The sequence below is a fragment of the Tenebrio molitor genome, chromosome Y (genome assembly GCF_963966145.1).
Source record: "Tenebrio molitor chromosome Y, icTenMoli1.1, whole genome shotgun sequence".
In the NCBI taxonomy this organism is placed as follows: Eukaryota; Metazoa; Arthropoda; class Insecta; order Coleoptera; family Tenebrionidae; genus Tenebrio; species Tenebrio molitor.
This window is the reverse complement of record NC_091056.1, coordinates 3,135,821-3,156,772: the sequence shown is the minus strand read 5'-3', so window position 1 is coordinate 3,156,772 and position 20,952 is coordinate 3,135,821. Positions and strand designations below refer to the sequence as shown.

The 20,952-nt window shown below is 40.0% G+C and overlaps 1 long non-coding RNA gene across 1 annotated transcript; it reads left to right on the top strand.

Moving 5' to 3' along the window:
• Positions 1-19,253: 19,253 nt before the first annotated feature.
• LOC138140556 (uncharacterized) lies at positions 19,254-20,654 on the top strand. The gene is made up of 2 exons (XR_011162604.1): positions 19,254-19,802; positions 20,250-20,654. It is a non-coding gene; the product is annotated as an uncharacterized lncRNA (long non-coding RNA).
• The last annotated feature ends 298 nt before the right edge of the window (positions 20,655-20,952 follow it).

The window sequence follows — 20,952 nt, the reverse complement described above, 5'->3', positions numbered from 1 at the left end:
AACTATGCTGAACACCTCCGCGTGGTGAGAGTTGGAAACTATTGGTGATGGTGCCAATAGACCAAGCTTCAGCAGGGGAAAGTTGCTAGGTTTTGCCTCCCAGCACTTTGTTTGTCGGCAGCAAATTTAATTAATGATGCCTCGGACTTGGGGAAGCAGGGCCCCGCTTCTCCTCGAAGGCTTCGGCCACGGCAGGGGGTCAGCCGTTATAACAACCCCGCGAGAGACGCGGGCGCAGGACCAAGCAACGCCCCGGATTCATCGAGTGACGACGCAGCGGAAGATGCCGATATACACCTACAAGTAGGTGACAATGATTCGCAACTTTTTATGGAACGTTGCCCTTTCACCGAAGGTCGTGCGGAGTATGTCTCAACTCCGGCAAGGGGAACTACCAAGCATTGAGCCTGGCTGATGAAATAAAGCATGTTTCAGGCAGACATCCATTTACTCAAATCATTTACAAGTGCACAAATTGCTTAAAAGAGTATAGATCGAAACATGCGGCTCTTTGCCATATGCCCTAGTGCACTGGGCGAGCACCGGCCCCACAAGGTAACGTTTTCAAGTGTCAACAGTGTGGGCTGGTATGCACAAGTAAGTCTGGTCTGACTCAACACACCAGACATAGACACCCTGCGTTGAGAAACGAACAAATAGCGGCAGCGGAACTTGACAGGGCATTGAGGGCAGCCCAAAGTCGTACCCGGAACCCACACGTTAAGGTATTTACAGACGAAGAGGTACGACTAATGTTAGAGCTGGAAGTCAAGGTCCGGAAACGCAGATGCGTTGCCAAAGATATGGAGTCATATTTCCCCAATAAAACGAACAAACAGCTCAGGGATAAACGGAATATGGCTTCATACAAACAGATAAGGGAGGAATACCTCATGGGCTTGGGGATTCCGACCTTGTCAGACGCGGAAGAGTTCGAATCGTCTGCGGGCGAGGAGGACGAACCGGTCATAGAGAGTGTCCCACCGACGCCCAAGTTGCCTAGGGAATAGGGGGTACCTTCACACTCTCAAGAGGATCTCGACGCCGAGGATGCTGATGAGTTCAGTAGTCCCGAGGTCCCGGCGGGTGAGACTGGCTCCTCAGGTTCCAACTCCATTGACAACGGGTGGAGTGAGAGAATAAAAACCGCCGCTCTAGAGCATAGTTTGCCCGAGAAGGTCGTCTCTCAGGAACCAGCAGCTGTAATCCAGAAGCTGCAAGGCGCTCCTTCGCGAGACTGCCAACGGCTTTTTCCCCCAGGCACGTCGCGACGAAATTTACGAACATGTCCTTAGTTACCTAGTTTCCGAAGATCATACAACTAAGGACAAGCGCCAGAGGAACAGGGGTCGCGGAAGGCGTGCTATTCGGCGGTACGTCTACGCGAGAACCCAGGATCTCTTCAAAAGAAATCCAGGACAATTGGCTCAACATGTGAGGGAAGATGTACGTTGGTTGGGGGACGACCAAACACAACTCCAGCACGATGACATCGAAAGGCTGTACCAAACACTTTGGAATCACAAGCCGAAGGTGCAGCACCCTCACTGGGATTTCCTCCCCCTCTAGACACTGAGGACGTCTTAACATACATAACACTGAGGGAAATTAAGACGAGGATATCCAAAACTAAGATTAAATCGGCTGCAGGTCCAGACGGCATTCAAAAGCGACACCTCAACCGTTGGACTGTACACGAGATCCTCCACCTTATATTTAATCTATTAATGTGTTGTACGATGCAGCCAACACAATGGAGGATGAATCGTACGCAACTCCTGCTCAAGCGCGGTAAGGATCCGGCGCTGGCAGAGAGTTACCATCAGTCCCATCACAATAAGCTCAATGCTGAGTCGATTATACTGGGGCATAATCGACCAGAAACTCAGAGAGCACATACGGTTCCACCCTCGCCAAAAGGGGTTCGTGTCGGAGGCAGGGTGCTTCAACAACGTACAGATCCTAAGTGAGTTGCTGCGGCACTCAAAGAGCCAACACCAAAGCCTGGTCGCAGTGTGCCTGGATGTGTCTAAGGCCTTCGACACAGTTCCGCACCAAATTATTGGTCCCGCACTGCGAATGAAGGGTCTTCCCGAGCCGGTGGTACGACTCGTAGAGGATTCCTACAAGGATCTGTACACCAACATCAAACAGGGCACAGTGGAAGTGCCCATGAAACTCTAGCGAGGGGTGAAGCAAGACGACCCCCTCAGCCCCTTCATATTCAACGCAGTTTTGGAACCCCTTTTACTGCAGCTGGAGAGTCTCCCGGGGTATAAGGTTGGAGAAGTTGCGAGTGTCTCAAGTCTGGCTTTCGCAGATGACATATTTTTAATAGCGACTGATGTACCACAGGCCAGCGCCCTGTTACGAGCGACGGAGGAGTACCTTGGAAGGTTGGAAATGAAAATTTCAGCCCCCAAGTGTACATCCTTTCAGATCGCACCCACTAAAGACTCCTGGTACGTAACAGACCCCGGGTTAACACTGAAGAATGGAGAGAGGATCCCGGCTGCGGCCGTGGAGTCCGGGTTCACTTATCTGGGTGTGAAAATATCTCCTTGGGCAGATGTGAAATTGGAGGGCCTAGGGAAGAGTTTGGCGGGGCATTGTTTAGGGCCTCCCGCCTCTCTTTAAAACCGCACCACAAGGTTGAACTAATCTCCAGATACCTAGTCTCTCACTACCTCTACCGACTGGTGGTCGCAATTCCGCCAGTCAAGTTGATTAGGCAACTAGACCAAGAGTTAAGAGGAGTGATAAAACGCATTTGCCACTTGCCACAATCCACTGCAGACGGGCTTTTATATTGTGGCATGAAAGACGGCGGACTAGGTATCCTCAATTTGGAGACGATTGCTGTCACCTCCATCTTGAAATCGGGGTTGAAATTCAAGCATTCCCCGGATCGAGTGATGCAAGCTCTTTGGATGAATGCAGGCATGGCAAGCCGTCTAAATAGCCTAGCGCAAAATCCGCACGAGTAAATCCGTGGCCAACTAATGACCCCAAAGACCTCGACCGCCACAAGTCGGCCATGAAGAGGTCAGAGCTTGCAAAGTGGGCGTCCCTGGTATCGCAGGGCAAGTCGGTTAAGTCCTTCGCCGACAATAAAATTGCCAAGGCCTGGCTTACTAATAAAAAGCTCCTAAAGCCGGGCAATTTCATTTCGGCCCTCAGACTGCGAGCCAACGTCGCCGGTGACAGGGTGGCGTTAAATAGGGCAGTCCCACAGGCGAATCTGATGTGTAGGAGATGTGGTGCTCAGCTTGAGACACTGGGGCACATTCTCGGAATTTGTACGAGTACAAAGGTCCAAAGAATCGATCGCCATGATGAAATCAATAACCTCATCGCTGATGAGATAACTAAAAAGGACAAAGAAGCAGCAGTAACGTTGGAGCCGACCATCCGCACTCCAGCGAGTGGGAATCTCAAACCTGACCTGGTGGTACAGAGCCAGGGAAGGGTCTTCGTGGTCGATGTAACAGTCCGCCACGAAGACGGGAATCTACTTGCACAGGGCCGGCAAGAAAAGCTGGACAAGTATGAACCGCTGCTTCCAAACCTCCAAGAACAACTGGGAGCGTTGTCTGGGGAAGTCCTGCCGGTTGTGGTGGGAACGAGGAGAGCGTTACCCAAGGAGACGATCGAAGCCCTCAGGAAGCTAGAAATTACCGATCATAAAACGCTGTTAACAATATCGTTAATAGCTCTGAGAGCGTCGATAAGAATTTATCACGCTTTCATGGATTATAAGGCTCGCCCTCGGCCTGTTGGGGGCGTCAACTACCCTCACAGGTAAAACTTCTGGCCAAATAGCTTGTCGACTCACCATTTTAACGTCTATGTCTTGTCTGTTTTACACGAGCTCTGTGACGGGGCACTCTACACCTCGTCACAACTCAATGTCGTCCTCGTCTTAATTTATTAATTTTAACTATCTAAATCAAAGAGTCGGCAATGCGAGTCACGATGCATAGTCGAGAAGGAGAATTTAAATGAGGAAAGAAAAGAGTTTATCGGCTGGCACGTGGCGCCGGAGCCGGTCAGACCTTGGGCAAGTCGGCCGGGCGGATACCTCCGCGAGGTTCCCCGTGGGTGGATCTGCGTGAGGAACGAGATCCAGCTAAATTCCGTAAAGTCCTCAACGAGGAACTCCGGTTAACGATTTTTCCTTGACCCGTCCGTGTAGTTCTCTTGGACCAAAGCAAAGTGTGGTTCCCCTGCAGGGGCTCAGGTCAGGAGTTCCTAGATAGTGGTGCAGGCGTTCATGCCGTGAGCTACGGCGTCATGGCGAAGAACTAGGGGAGCAGACAGCTCCCCGAAGTAGTGACCAAGCAAAGCGAAGGGCAATGAGAAGGAATAAGAAGTGGTTATAGCGATGGCCTGTGGCAGGGGCCGAGAGCGGGGCCTTCGGGCCGGCGTGAGCCGTCCCCGGAAGGTGGACGGGGTGCGGGTCTTCGGGCCCCAGAGATTAGGGGAGCAGACAGCTCCCCGAAGTTGACGAACGATTTGGACTGGACTTGCTAATGGTACACGAGCGGATGACGTGAGGGTCCCCTTCGGGGGACCGATGCGCGTGAGACACTGTAAGGGTCCCCCCGGGACAGGGGACCGATGCGCGGTGTAACATCTTTCTTGCCTTCGGGCAAGAAGAGAACGGGGGAGACTGCGGTCTAGCCCCCAGGAGTGGAACAGGTAAATGGCAGACCACAATCTGTTTACCCATAAAGCGTTCCGGCAGACTGCCCAATCCCACGCTCGGTGGGCAACGGGGAGTCGCGGTTCGCAATTTATGTGTGGGACTAAGGGGGGAGGGAAGCCCATCGGCCTAGCCGATGCCCTCCCACGGGAACGGACTCTTAGTGGCAACGTGGACACGCTAGAGGCACACCGGTGCGGCCTTACGCTCTCAGGGCAGAGAGGCCGGGGGTTTCCCCCAAATAGCATAAACCTGTCCCTACCTACTCGTGGCAGAAGGTGTACACCTACCACCCGAGATCACACCGCGGCAGGTGGTTTGCCGAGATCGTATGGTGTACACCCCGCCCAGACCTCCCCGTGGAGCCACCGGGTCTACGGTTGATCGTAGCAGACTTTATGGGCAAATCGGGCGGTTCAGAAGGAGGTTTATCTGTTCCGCTCATCGGATGATGTCCCCGTAAGGTGGACAGGGGTGGGTGGCCTTAGGTCACCCACTTTTAAACTAGGGGAGCAGACAGCTCCCCGAAGTAGCGACCTGGCAAAGTTTAGGAAATCTAGATGGTAATGAGTGGCAAATAACGATGGCCTGTGGCAGAGGCCGAGAGTGGGACCTTCGGGCCGACATGAGCCGTCCCCGGAAGGTAGACGGGGTGCGGGTCTTCGGGCCCCTGAGACTAGGGGAGCAGACAGCTCCCCGAAGGCGACGGAATAACTTAGGCATGGATATGAGAAGGTTAAGAGTGGACGATGAGAGGGTCCCCTTCAAGGGACCAGGTTCGTGAGACACCGTAAGGGTCCCCGTCTCGGGGACCGATGCGCGGTGTAAGATCTTTCCTGCCTGCGGGCAGGAAGAGGACGGGGGAGACTGCAGTCTGCCCCCAAGCGTGGCACGGGTAAATGGCAGACCACAATCTGTTTACCCATAAAGCGTTCCGGCAGACTGCCCAATCCCACCGCTCCGTGGGCAACGGGGGTCGCGGTTCGCAATTTATGTGTGGGACTAAGGGGGGAGGGAAGCCCATCGGCCTAGCCGGTGCCCTTCCACGGGAACGGACTCTTAGTGGCAACGTGGACACGCTAGAGGCACACCGGTGCGGCCTTACGCTCTCCGGGCAGAGAGGCCGGGGGTTTCCCCCAAATAGCATAACCTGTCCCTACCTACTATCTAGCGAAACCACTGCCAAGGGAACGGGCTTGGAAAAATTAGCGGGGATAGAAGACTCTGTTGAGCTTGACTCTAGTCTGGCACTGTAAGGAGACATGAGAGGTGTAGCATAAGTGGGAGATTACTTTTAATTGATCCACATGTTCTAAGGGATGGCATTGATCATATAATCATAAATCCGGCGGTAGATAAGCAGGCTGACTGTAAGTTAAATTTTCTGTTACAACATTTTCAAGAAGAGGAACCGACGGTACCTCGAACTCAGTTAGAGGCGACGATAATAATGAAACCTGATCATGTTCCTTTTAATTTCAATGCGCGTCGATTATCGGTATTTGGAAAGAATCAGTTACGGGAAATACTAGATAATTTATTACGAGAGGGTGTAATCCCTGAAAGCAATTCTCCTTACGCTTCTCCAATAGTGCTAGTAAAAAAGAAAACTGGTGGCCTAAGACTTTGCATAGATTTTCTAACATTAAACAAGCAGGTAGTGAAAGACCGATATCCGCTGCCCTTCATAGACAATCAAATCAATAAGTTGAGGGGAATATTTTACCAAGTTAGATTTAAAAAAATGCCTTTTATAACATCAAGCTTTCTCCAGACTCGACGAAGTACACTTCCTTTTTGACTCCGTTTGGTCAATTCGAATATCAAAGACTACCTTTTGGATGTTGTAATAGTCCATCTATTTTTATGCGTTATTTGAATACAATTTTTCGCGACTAATAGATGCGTCAAAAATCTGTGTGTTTCTGGATGACATCTTAATTCCGTCTAAAACAGTAGAAGACAAGACGACTTAACAATTTCGGACTTCCGAAGGAATATCTCCTTGCCAGGAACATATCGATTCTGTTTTTCGTTTTCCAACTTCACGGAATACAAGAGAAGTTCAAAGTTTTCTAGGTCTAGTTAGCTATTTCAGAAGGTTTATTATTTCTCGTATATCGCTCAACCGTTATGCAATTTAACTAAAAAGAGTGTAAATTTCGATTTTGGCGAGAAGGAACTTGAAACATTTGAACTGTTAAAGAACATGCTTGCTTCTCAACCCGTATTAGCAATCTATTCACTGACGGCTGATACAGCGCTTCATTGTGATGCTAGTTCCTTAAGCTTCGGAACAGTGATTTTCCAGAGACAAAATAAAAGGATGACAAATTCCATCCCATTTCATATTTTAGTAAAAGAACGAATGATGCAGAGTCTCGATATCATAGTTTTGAGTTGGAATGTTTGGCAATCATTTACGCTCTAAAACGTTTTCATGTGTACCTACAAGGAATGCAATAGTTTAAAGCTAACTCTTGACCGAAAATTTAAAACCCCGAATTTCAAGATAGGCATTATGGCTACAAAACTATGACTATAAATTAGAACATCGTGCTAGCAGTAGAATGAAACACGTAGATGCACTAAGTTGGCAACCGGTAATGACCTTAGAAGCAACTTTTGAGCAGAATTTGTCCCTGACGCAATTACAAGATTCGGGAATATCCAAGTTACGTGAGTTTTTAGAACAACAAGAACACAACAAGTATGAATTAAGAGATGAGTTGGTGTATTATAAATTCAAAGATCGTTTGCTTTTTTATGTACCACAATTAATGGAACAACAAATTTTGTGAATGGATCACGACAATTTTGGTCATGTTGGTCCTGATAAAGTTATAGAACTAATAACACGCTTGGTATTGGTTCCCCAAATTAAAGCAGAAAGTGCATGATTATGTCTCAAATTGTCTTAAGTGTATAACTTTTTCCCCAATAAGTAAAAAACAAAGTTTGCTTCATAATATCCCTAAAGATGATGTACCATTTTCGACTATTCACATAGATCATTTTTATCCATTACCAAAAACCCAACAAAGATTTCAGTATATACAGGCTGTTTGAAAATTGCTAGTACAAAAAAAAACTGGTAATTGGTGATGGTGAGTTGAAGTCATCGGCAAAAAAAAATTCTAATAAAAATCCTCTAGTTTTCTAGATAAAAATGACTAAAAATTGGGTTAAAATTGTTAGTGCGGCACTGAGTTAAGGTATTTTAAAAAGATACTTCACGTTGTTTAGCAATAATGAAATAAAACATTTGATGTTCTTAAACTGTCAATTTGTGGTTGCCAAGATCTTGCAAAAAAATATAAATCTTTCATATTGTTGTATACAGTGTTGTTAAATATTTAACTATAAGTAGTTGGAAATGTAGTTCAACTACATTTTATGTATCTAAATATTCATCTAACTACTTTTTCCGACGCGTTAACTTAATTACAAATAACTACATTTCTCCTACAATTTAACTACAGTATTTAACATAGCTTAGTCCAGGTAAATTTGTATAATACTTCGGAAAGGTTTGACCCGTTATAGATAACAGTACCGTCTCTAATCCGAATCCCTATACCAGGAACTATTAAATAAAAATAGTCATTAGGAGGGTCCAGAAAATATTTCTACGAAATGAGGTGCCTGGTGCATCTGATGCCGGCTGTAACTTAAAAGTAAGCATGTTATCGCCTATTGGTCCATGGCGATATTTGTGAGTGTTTTTAGTGGAATAAAGTCAAAGTGTGTTTAAAAGTTTTATTAGTGTCGACCTGAGCAGAAAATGGAAAATAATACCGAGAAGAGTTTACCAGCAATTTTTAAGACTAATATTTTCAAGATCATTGAAACCAATGGTAACAAAATTAAAACAAAATGCCAATTATGTGTGGGTTTATCGGGGGAAATTAGTGGTTCTACTAAATCTACCACTAATTTCTTAACTCACATTCGACGCAAACATCCTCAACGCGTAGATGTTTTGAATGAAGTAATTCAACGAAAAACTATGAAAAGATCATCAATCACGATTGATAACGATACAGACGGTCAACCTCCAAGCAAGAAACCAAAATGTGTGAAATGCACCCCGTTTACAATCGCTTCCGCTAACTCTTCAAGAAAAGGAATATGTACCTATTGAAAAGGTAATAACTAATAGACAATAAATTCAATAATCTGACAATTTCTTTCGGTAACTAGGTACGATTAAGATTTATCCTTTTACAGTGCAACGAAGCAGTGATCAACTATATAATAGAAGAAATGCGTCCACTTGCAACAGTTGATAAACCCAGCTTCAAACATTTGTTGGAAATTGTATCAAATGTAAATATATTTCTTGTACAATTTTTTTTTCCTCTATACCCTGCTTTCCTGTGATGTAGTTAAATAATGGTAACTACATTTCCAATGTATTTAAAATTGTAGTTAAATACATTTACAAAAAAATGTATTTAAGCTGCGCTTAGATACATTTTTGGAAGAGCGATTGTAGTTGAGCTTAACTTCATTTTAGAAAGTAGTTTTAACAACACTGGTTGTATAGTCCTTCGTTATCACGCTTGGTTACCAAGGTTTAAAAAATATTGCCCCGCCTGAGGCGTAGAATATACAGGGATAGGGTTACTTTATCCATTTTGTTTTAAAAAATTCAAAATTGGTTTCTTGGATTTCTTAGGGCTTCCAGATGCCACAGATTTTTTTTGTACTAGCAATTTTCAAACACCCTGTATTTAAAGTAATCGATGCTTTCTCTAAATGTATCAAGCTTTACCCTTGCCGCTCAACAGACGCGAAAGAAGTGATTAAGCACTTGTCCCATTATTTTCAAGATTACAGCCGACCATTGCGTATTATTTCCGATCGGGGATCAGCATTTAGATCTGATGCTTTTGAGTTTGTATCCGAAAACAATGTACAACACGTTCTGAGTGCTACAGGAACACCCCTGGCGAATGATCAAATAGAAAGGTCAAATCGCGACTTGACACCAATATTTTCCAAGACTGTTTCAGAACCAAATAAGTGGGACCACGCTTTAGCTGCCGTTGAATTTGCTATAAACAACACAGTAAACCGATCGACAAAAGAAACTCCCAGTAAGTCATTGTTCGGAATAAATCAGCGAAGACCAATTGAAGATACTCTACGTGATTATTTAGAAAGCGAATTATTGTTATTATTATTATTATTTGGTATGTTGGTTAACAGGTTGTACACCCAAACAAAAACCAACAGTAAACAGCGTTATACAATGCAACAGCTCAAAAAGCGACTGTGTATCCGTTACGGGAAACGCTCAATTAAACCTCTGAAATGCAGGTAATCAATCTCTTAAATTGTCCAAGACTAATCACAAAAATATCGCACTCACTACAGTTGCTATTGAATAATGTGCAGGCAGTATAAAGAGGGGAACGATGCAGTAAATTAGTAACTGCTCGCGGAACATAAAAAAAACGACCAGATCTAAGATTTGCCCGAGGCACATTGAAATAAATTTGGGATAACAAGAAGGGAGAATTAATAATGCCGTGTATGATCTTATATAGAAATATCAGAAAACTATCATTACGTCTCATATTGAGAGAACGCAGATTTGCCATATCATAAAGAACAGAATTAGGAGTACCTCTTGGAGGAAATTCAGCAATTAACTTGAACAGAAGATACTTGGCAAACTTCCTCTGAACCGACTCCAAAGCATCAACACCTCTTCGATAGATCGGCGACCATACAATTGAACAGTACTCCAATTTAGATCTGACCAAGGTAAAATAAAGTGCCCTTAAGCAACTCTCAGACCTGAATCGTTTGCACGATCGAAAGATGAAACCTAAAGTTTTGACTGATGATGCCACAATAATATCAACATGTTCGTTGAAGGTGAATTGAGCATCAAATGTAACGCCTAAATCCTTGAAAGTGAAACACCTAGTCAATGAAGCATTCCCAATTCTATTGGGAATTAAAAATAGAACGCGATTTTAGTGAAATCAGAAATCTAGCTTCAGAAAATATACAAAAGTTACAAAACTACAACCAAACTGTACACGATAAGAATAAAAAAGAGGCTCGCAAGTACAGAGAAAATTATTTCGTTATGATAATGAATACCGATGTTACTCCAGGAGTTAACAAAAAATGTATACCTAAATTTCGCGGTCCATATATTGTTAAAAAAGTATTACCGAATGATAGATACTTGATCGAAGATATAGATGGGTTCCAGCACACCCAGATTCCGTTCAAAAGTGTTTATGACGCTTCGCGAATTAAACCTTGGTTATCAACCTCCAATTCTTTTAATTCTACTGTTGATCTGGATGTGACGAGTGATCCCTAAATTAGTTACATTTCTTCATCAAGTTAATTCACAAAGTACTTTGTCTCGAATTTAAGGAAATTGTTAGTTAGAATTACAAAAAATAATAATAAACAATTACATGAGATTTTTAATTTACAATGCAAAAATTTCCGATAATAATGCGGAATCTGGAAAAGTGCCCCGAATGCTTGCAGCGTTTCCAAGGGAAATCCTCTCAAAAAGGAATTTCTTAGATTTTGAATCCCCTGATACCACGATAAGTCGGTCTCCGATGACATTAATGAAATCGATTGTTTCTTTGCACCAAGGGCCTAAGGTTTCAAAGGCTAAACCTTTAAATATGTAGTTTGACGAAATAATTGAAATATATTTGCTATGTTTGCGTTTGCAAGCCATTTCAGCGGCAAAACCTGAGACTTCAGATGTTTTCGATACGTAACTGTCTGCAAGTATATCTACGACAGTAACGTCCCAAACCAAAAAATTAAATATTTCTTATGAATTGATGTTATGTTTGTGTATGAAAAACTTATGAAAGACCTTTATGATTATGATGTTAGCAGAATTATGCTATAAAGTTGTTATGTTGAATCCACTTATGTAACTGTTAATTTTAGATATGATTTATGTAAAACAAATTTAAACATATCTTAGGTTTAAGAAAAATTTATGTGTGATGTTAAAACTCGAGTGCCATTGACTCTTACATTGTTTGTTATGTATTTTGATAATGTTAATTCATTTAGCTGATAAGTTTGATGTTATGTTTATTTTATTTGTTATGAACGATCGATATCGATCGTTGGTCAGATTGGCCGAAACTGTAGACTTTTATTTGAATTTAAATTTGCCGCGTCTGAAGAGGGCGTGACAGTCAACCACTCAAGTCGAAGCGGAGTCCAACGTCGAACACCACCACGACCACACGTGTAGTAGTCCACTACATCGAGTGGAGGATGTGTACAAGCAGTACAGAGTAGTTCTGTTCTATTAATTAAAGGATTTTTTTCAAAATGGAGCCAACCACTTGTATATCAATTTTCACATTCTTCTTGTGCTAGTGAAATACTGGAAATGCTTGTCAAGGGAACTGTCCTAAAGTTGAAAAGGATTGGTATTACTGTATGTGTCTTAATTTGTGACATGGGTTCCAACAATATGCAACTATGTAGTATGAGATTTGGAAATCACTCCGGCTACACCTTATTTTGTTATTGAAAATATGAAAGTTATATTTATGTAAGAAATAATCTTCTTAAATATAATTTAATGTATGAGAAGGTGATTTCATGGCAACATATTGTTGATTTTTATAAATATGTATGACAAAAACTATTTGTTGCGAGGTGCACCAAAACTCACAGATGCGTATATATTTCCCACCAATTTTGATAAAATGAAGGTGAAATTAGCCTCACAACTTTTCAGTGCAACAGTAGCACATAATTTAAATTTGTACGGCAGATTTGGCTATTTAGATGCAGCAGCAGTTTGGACTGCTAGCTTTGTGGAACGAACAATTTAGATCGGACATAACGGGAAAAACGTGTGTTCGAAGTCATGGCTCGCTTTCTAATAAATTCCACAAGTGTAGGAAACCATTAATTGTAACTTGGAAACCCTTAAAGCACTTTATCTTTGATGTGTAATCAGACTGGTCAGAGAGCGCCTTAACATTTAAAAAAAATAAGCAGCAGTCTTTTAAAGAATCTACTTGGTATTATTCGGCTTTAAATGCCACATTATATTTTTTTGGGTGGTTAAATAATTTGTTATGAAGGTTTGAAGAAAAAGTAGTACCTATATGTTATTCGGAGCAAAAATGGTTTTATGTGCGTTGGCTGGTTTGTCTGCCTCACTGCGTTCGGCAGCCAATCTACCAGCGGCCGCACATAAAACTTCATTTTTGCTCCTCATAACATAATTTACTATTAATTAATAATTTATTATCCAAAAGGGTTTTAACCTATCTAGTAGTGGAAAAAATAGTATATAAACCACGGTGAAGAAGTCCCTTATAGCCTTCGCGCCTTAGAACCCTCGGCACGCCTCGGGCTCTAATCTTGGCGCTCTGGCTATAATCATGAACTTCTTCACCTTGGTTTATAATATACAATTTTCCACTACTAGTCTCAGAAGGCTTCATTATTGACTCCCGAACCGACCCCAGAAGTAGAATTTCTCTCCCAAGGTTAATAATAATTTTCATTTTAACCTAGGTGAATAATGAATAGCCGTCACCTAGCAACGAAAGATTCTCGTTGATTTCATTGGTTAACGTAGATGATTTTCATAGCAACCGTTGAAAAATGAGAACTCGGATCGTCGCATCGGACAAAATAATTTAATTAATTATTATCCGAAAGGGTTTTAACGTATCTAGTAGTGGAAAAATAGTATATAAACCACGGTGAAGAAGTCCCTTATAGCCTTCGCGCCTTAGAACCCTCGGCACGCCTCGGGCAATAATCTTGGCGCTCTGGCTATAATCATGAACTTCTTCACCTTGGTTTATAATACGAGTATACTATTATCAAAATCCTCGTGGACTCCGTACCAAATTGAATGACTGTTACTTGTCATGTTTGAGTGAAAACTTTGATGTGATTGTTCTGGTCGAAACATGGCTTCATGGTGGTATTTCTGATGCTGAAGTGCTGTATGACAGGTATGTGGTATATCGAAACGACAGAAATGTGAACAACAGTGGGAAAAGTATTGGCGGTGGTGTCTTAATTGCTGTTAAGAAATTCCTCACCTCCAAACGTTTGAGTGATTCCAACTCCTCCTTAGAAGATGTTTGAATTTCGCTATAGTGCTGTAACAATCCTTTTGTTTTTGGTGCAATCTATATTCCGCCGGACTGTTAGTTATGCGAAACATGTCCAGATTGTCAAAAATTTATTATATAATAATCGTCGCACTACGTTTTTTATTCTAGGCGACTATAATTTGCCAAATGTGAAATGGATTAATGATAGTGATACTAATTTTTTGATATATACTGCCGCCAATTCTGATAAGGATATCATAATCTGTGACAGTCTGTATTCCTGTGATTTCTGTCAATTTAATACTATAACTAATTGTAATGGTAATATCCTTGATTTGTGTTTCTCTAACTGTGACTATATTAAGATTGAAAACTGTAATGAATTTACCAAGACTGATGTGTTTCATCCACCGTTCATGTTTGAAATAAGTGTTGATAATGTTTTTGTTGAAGATCTTTGTGACATTTTTTTATGATTATTCCAATGCCGATTATGATGAAATCAACATACTTTTGTCTAATGTGAACTGGAACACCATTGATTCCTGCAGGGACATTAATGAAGCTGTGAGCCTTTTTTATAATTATTTACATTTTGTCTGTGGTCTTTTTGTCCCTGTGAAGAGAAAATGTAAGAGCATATTTCCTCCGTGGTTCGACCATGAGGTTCGTAGATTAATTCGTCGGAAGTCAACCTTGCATCGTCGCTATAAAATCAGTCACAATGCGAATGATTATGCTGTATTTGCTGCAGTCAGAACACAATGCAAAGAAGCCCTGAAGAAATCATACAAAGAATACATAAAACGCACTGAAAATTTTATTACATCTGATCCGAAAAAAATTTGGAAATATATAAACGAACATACCAAATGTAACGAAATACCGAATATCATGATCTATCACAATAACCCTGTATGTGGTAATGACAATATTGTTAATACCTTTGCCGAACATTTTTCTTCTGTTTATGATGATGTCGTTACCACACAGCCTGCTTCTGCTTGTGACAATCCTGTCGGTTTGAGCGTTGATTTAAAAAATTTTGACTTTACTTCAGATAGTGTCTTTTATAAACTAACTCATCTCGACTGTAATAAAGGTGCTGGGCCAGATGGGCTGCCTCCAATTTTTTACTGAAATTGCTGTACATCGCTTACTGATCCTTTGTGGCGTATTTTTAAGTATTCACTCAACTCAGGTGTTTTTCCGAACTGTTGGAAATCAGCTCTTGTCACTCCAGTGTTTAAATCTGACTCTAAACAAAACTTCGAGAATTACCGACCCATCAGTATTCTATCAGTTCCCGCCAAGGTCTTTGAAAAGCTAGTTGAACAAACACTTGTCCGCTTCCTTCAAAACTGTCATCAGTCCATCACAGCATGGGTTTTTCGCCAATAGATCTACGGTAACCAAACATTTTGCTTTTGTTAATGATGTTTTTGATGCATTTGAGGGCGGTTTTGATGTGCATTGCATTTATACTGATTTTTGCAAAGCATTTGACACTGTTAATAACAAGATCCTTTTAAATAAATTATATGCGTACCCGTTCCTATCTTGGACATCTACCTACATTTCTAATCGAACTCAGCATGTTGTCCTTAAGGGTGTGAGGTCGTCTGCAATGACATCACTGATAGTCTGACCTTGGCATCGTTGCTGTACGCGGACGATCTCAAAATCTATTAAATAATCAAAACGCAGCTGGATGTATTTGATCTTCAGGAAGATGTCAGAAGAATTGAAAACTGGTGCACACGCAATGGTATGAAACTTAATGTTTGCAAATGCAAGGCAATGTGTTTCAGCAGGAAAACTGTGCACTCCGTTCCTTATTACTCGTTGGAAGGGGAGCAGCTGGAAATTATCAATGTCATCAAAGACCTGGGTCTCTTTCTCGATTCCAACCTATCGTTTCATGAATGTTACGACTTCTTGATTTCTAGGGGAAGAAAAATGCTGGGATGTTTAAAAAGATGGACAGTAGATTTTAAGAACACCAGAGCGATAATAATATTATATAATTCATCGGTCCGCTCCACATTAGAATACAATTGTGTTATCTGGTCACCTTTTTACGGAACTCACATTTTACGTATCGAGTCGGTACAGAACAATTTCTTAAAGTATTTGAAATATAATTTCGATAATTTGAACTCTGTAGCCGCTTACATGTCTTTGCCCTCACTTAAAAACAGACGGGATTGTCACAAGCTGTGTTTTCTACATAAAATAATTAATTATAATGTTGATTCTTCTGCTGCTCTGCTTCATATCGGCTTTAATGTTCCTTTATGTAACCTCAGACACCCGAATTTGATTCATGTTTACTGCCATAAACACAATTACTCCTACAATTCACCCTTGAATAGTGCCCTCCGCCTGGCCAACCTTTACTGTAACGAGTTACTTCTGTGGAGTCTCGATAAATAAGTGCAAGAGTGATTGTAGGAGACTTCTGTGCAAGTGATACACTTTGTTCCCACTTTTTGTTCTTGCTAATGCTCCATGTGTGTTTTTCTTGTAGTTGCTCTCTTGGCGTAAATAAACTATTATTATTATTATTACAAGAAAATGAAAATATTCAATATATCTTTACCAGGAGATTAAACCAAGACACTTTGGAAAATTTATTTGGGTCCATAAGGCAGCAACATGGAAATTGCATAAATCCGACCCCAATTCAGTTCGAAAGAACGTTTAGAAAAATCTGTTGCACAAGATTATTTAATTCAGGAAATGACAATTGTGAGGGGGACATAGATGATTTTCTACTCAAGATAACAACAGCTACACGACTTGAAGAAGAGATAATTCAAGCTTCTGTATCGCCGACTATGTTACCAACACTTACAGTGAAGACACGGACTACCAAAGAAGCGACGTATTGGAGCAAAATTTTACAAGATATGTTTGTTAATTTTTAATAAAAAATGTTTAGGTCGACACTCTTGTCCAGTGTGTGAAGAATATGCCAAACTGTACCAAGAATTGGACGATTCATCTCTATTTTGTTACCCAAAGGCTTACCAAACAAGCGAGGTACCTTTTGGCAGTTTGCAAATGCCCTCTGACAATTTTGTATATTATATTTCAATGATGGAAGTATTATTGCAAAATAATTTTGAAAGTTTTGCTACTGAATTAAAAATAATACATAACCTTTATAAGATACTTATACAGGGTGATTCTGAAGTAATTTTGGAAAAAAATGTGGAGTATCCTTGACACAAAATAATTCTGCGTAAATGACTTTTGGAGGTGAAATCAAAAGGATGGAAACTACGCTATATCCTTGTATTTCCAACGCCTATAAATAGGGAAAATTTGTTCGAATTTGTTCACATCATTAGCAACCATTGTTACATCAACTCCATAATAAAGTCGTAGGTGCAAGCACACTACTTTGTAAATGTTTCTATGGAAATGATCGAGAGGAGTAACGTTGCGTTTGTGACTGACCTGACCTTTGATTATTATTGTTGCTAAACTACCAAGATAATCAGGTAAAATCACCTTTAACTCAGCAGCGTACTAGCGATTTTGACTAAATTTTCAATCATTTGTATCTCGAAAACGAAAAAACTTTTATAAGATTTTTTTTTTGTCAATGACTTCTTCTCATCACCAATTACCGGTTTTTTTTTCCAAACTTATTTCAGAATCACCCTGTAGATATCAAATTTGAACATCCCTGCAAAAATTTTCCAAACAAATATTTCATTTATTTATTTATTAGACTTAGAGTTTTTTATACTTTAAAATTTATAAATTGAAACTTCAAGAATACGTCCGGAAGCAACAAATTAATTAAATGGAGGCATCGATAAATTATATTTTTAAATGTATTGGTATTTTATTACCTCCTCTACATACAAAAAAAAAAGCATACCAGATTTGACATGTGACAACAATTCATTATAGTTAACACATTTCTCTTAATATTCAGGTTAATTATGCATGCATTTTTAATAATGCAAATTTTTGCAGTCTTTTTAACTTGACAATCCAACTCGAAAATTTATAACTGATAGAATTGCAGCATTTTTCAAATTTGGACCAATCAAATTGATTTAAAGTGAAAAAACACCGAGCAGAGTGAAAAACAACCAGCTGAGTGAAAAAACAACTAGTAGTTTTTAAGCGAAAAAATTTTATGTCAAAATGAAACGTCAAATTTATTAGGTCAACTCGATAAAAATTTTCTCGGTGGATTGTCAAGTCGAATACAATTCGTGGTCTAATTTTTTCTGCAAAATTTGTCATTTAAGGCATTCGTAGCTTTTGCTTTTGGAAAACTGGAAAATTTTCGTTGCGAAAGCTACTCATGTCTTAAATGGCAAATTTTGTCGGAAAAAATTTGACCACTTATTGTATTATACAGGGTGATTCTGAAATAAGTTTGGAAAAAAAATGTGGAGTATCCTTGACACAAAATAATTCTGCGTAAAAGGATGGAAATTACCCTATATCCTTGTATTTCCAACGCCTATGAATGGGGAAAATTTGTCCGAATTTGTTCACTTCATTAGTAACCATTGTTACACCAACTCCACAATAAAGTCGTAGGTGCAAGCACACTGCTTCGCAAATGTTTCTATGGAAATGACCGAGAGGAGTTACGTTTGTGACTGACGGGCACCTTTGATTATTATTGTTGCTAAACTACCAACATAATCAGGTAATCACCTTTAACTCAGCAGCGCACCAGCGGTTTTGACCAAATTTTGAATTATTTGTATCTCGAAAACGGAAAAACTTTTATAAGAAAAATTTTTTGTCAATGACTTCTTCTCATCATCACCAATTACGGGTTTTTTTTTCCAAACTTATTTCAGAATCAACCTGTATGTATGTATATGAAAAAATGAAAAGGACAGGTCTGTCAATTTAAACATTTTCCTGAATACGTCTCTGCTTTCTATTCTCACAAAATGGCGCGCAAAGTCAAATTTTTACACTCACAAAGTTCAAAGGTGCCGACGCGAGTGAAACTCCTGGTTTCGATATTCTGTGACGCTAGCGTCTAAAACGCAACCTATTTCTAAAAGTTTGAAAGTTTTGTGAGTGTATAATAAAATGCATTTGTCTTTCGTTATAGAACCGCTTCGGTATATGTTTGCACACTGTGCGCTACAAAATCTGCAAAAAAGTCCACCATAAATAGATAGATGAAAAAAATGTATGGAATTGAAAATAACTTCAAAAAGCCATGTCTAAAGTGTCCTTTATGCGCCTCAGAAATTGCAAATTATGACTTACTTGATAGGCATCTTCGGCCAAATCATGGGGTGGTGTCTAAATATCAACATCTCAAATTCGGTTCTAAAAAGACATTTGAAGAATGGAAATTAGATTTCGAGAAAAATACCAAGTCATCGTTTCGATTTTATGATTCAAAAAAATGGAATAATGAAAAAGATGCTAACGTGACCAAATATATTTTCGGCCTCCCAGTCTGGGAAATATAGCGTTACCTTACACTTTAGGTCAAGGGAGGTGCGATTTCCCGTACAATGTCAAAAATTTCTAGTGGAATGTGGGAAAATCTAGTGGAGTACGGGAAAAATGTGCGGACACCGTTGATTTATTCTTTTCACAGTTAATTTAAAATTAAAGTGTCCATACGTTACTTTAATTTGGTGTAAAAAAACACATTTCCCTGTATACTTTTTCCGATAAATGTGTTTGTTTAATTTATATCGACCAATAAATAATAATCATAATCGTAACAGGGAAAATACAACCTATTGGGTTGGCAGCTATATATGTCAAAAAGTTTGACAATTGTCGGGTATTTCATAAATATCTGCAAAATTGCACAATAAAACTAAATCACAGAAGTTGATATATGGTTTTGTGTACCTACTTTATCCAGTACTAGCTGTTAGTGCTAAAGTGCAACTGGAAAATAAAAATAAACAAACTTCTAACCCCAAAATCTTGTATTCACCTGAAGAAAGATGATTCGTTTTCACCAGGAAGTAGTGGTTAAGTACAAGACATTTTAATAATTTGCAACATTATTAACATAATTTATTTTGTAAAATACTATCCCACCTCCACCCGGCGGCACGGCAATTTTGCCGGAGTACATACACTATTACGGATATTACTATCAAGTAATAGTGCAGTGCTTATCAACATAATTACCGGCGTCTTGCCTCCGCATTTTGACTTTGTTGTGTATTATGTTCTGTGTCAATGTTAAGGAACTTCCTCACGATGTGACATGAGTATAATAATATACCTTTTTGAATTTCAACTACCAATGTGTTATCTAAATCCAGAATTTTTAAATTTTTAAAAAGAGATTGCGGTACTATTCCCGTTGCTGAAATTACAAGTGGTAAAATCGAAATTTTTTCCAAACACCAAAGATTTCTCATAGCAACGGACAGCTCTAAATATTTATTAATTTTTGTGTAAAATTACAGTTGTAAACATTATTGTTACAATTCTCCACTTTAGAGAACAATGCAGAAACAATTTGGTAACTGTCAGCTTTATTACTTCTGGGTTGAATGTCAATATGTTGTACTGGTGCTTCTCTTACGGTACTGATGATGGAATTCTCAATGTTGGATGGTTACATTGGAAGCAACTGCTAAAAATTCAAGTAGATTAAAGCACTGTATCGAAGTTTGTGACACAACTCACCATTGTTTGAGCTGTAGCTGTAACACAGTACATTTTGTTTTTGATGTTGAAGGAAGGCCACCATGAGTCATCACGAATCATTTTAGGAACTTCAATCTTGTGTCCATGGGGCAATCAAGGTTCAAATATTTGTCAATTTTATTTGAAATTGTTTTAATTGTATTAATACCAATTTAACCTGACTTCCATATATTTCTTCACAGTTTCAACCCAGTTTGGATTGGTAATGGCAAACGATCTACAAATATTGGTTTTTGTGTCAGTTATCAATATAATATCTTCTCTTGACATTTTCCATTTTCAGAGTATATAACTCCTTTCGGAGACAGGCACCACAAACACCTATTAATAAAACTGTCTGTAATAAAATATGGTTTATTAAAAATTTGTGAATTAAAGAATGGTTATTACATACTTTCGTGAGAAAAAATTGTCCTATGTAACGTTGTTTCGATTTTTGTGGTAATAATTCAGAATTTA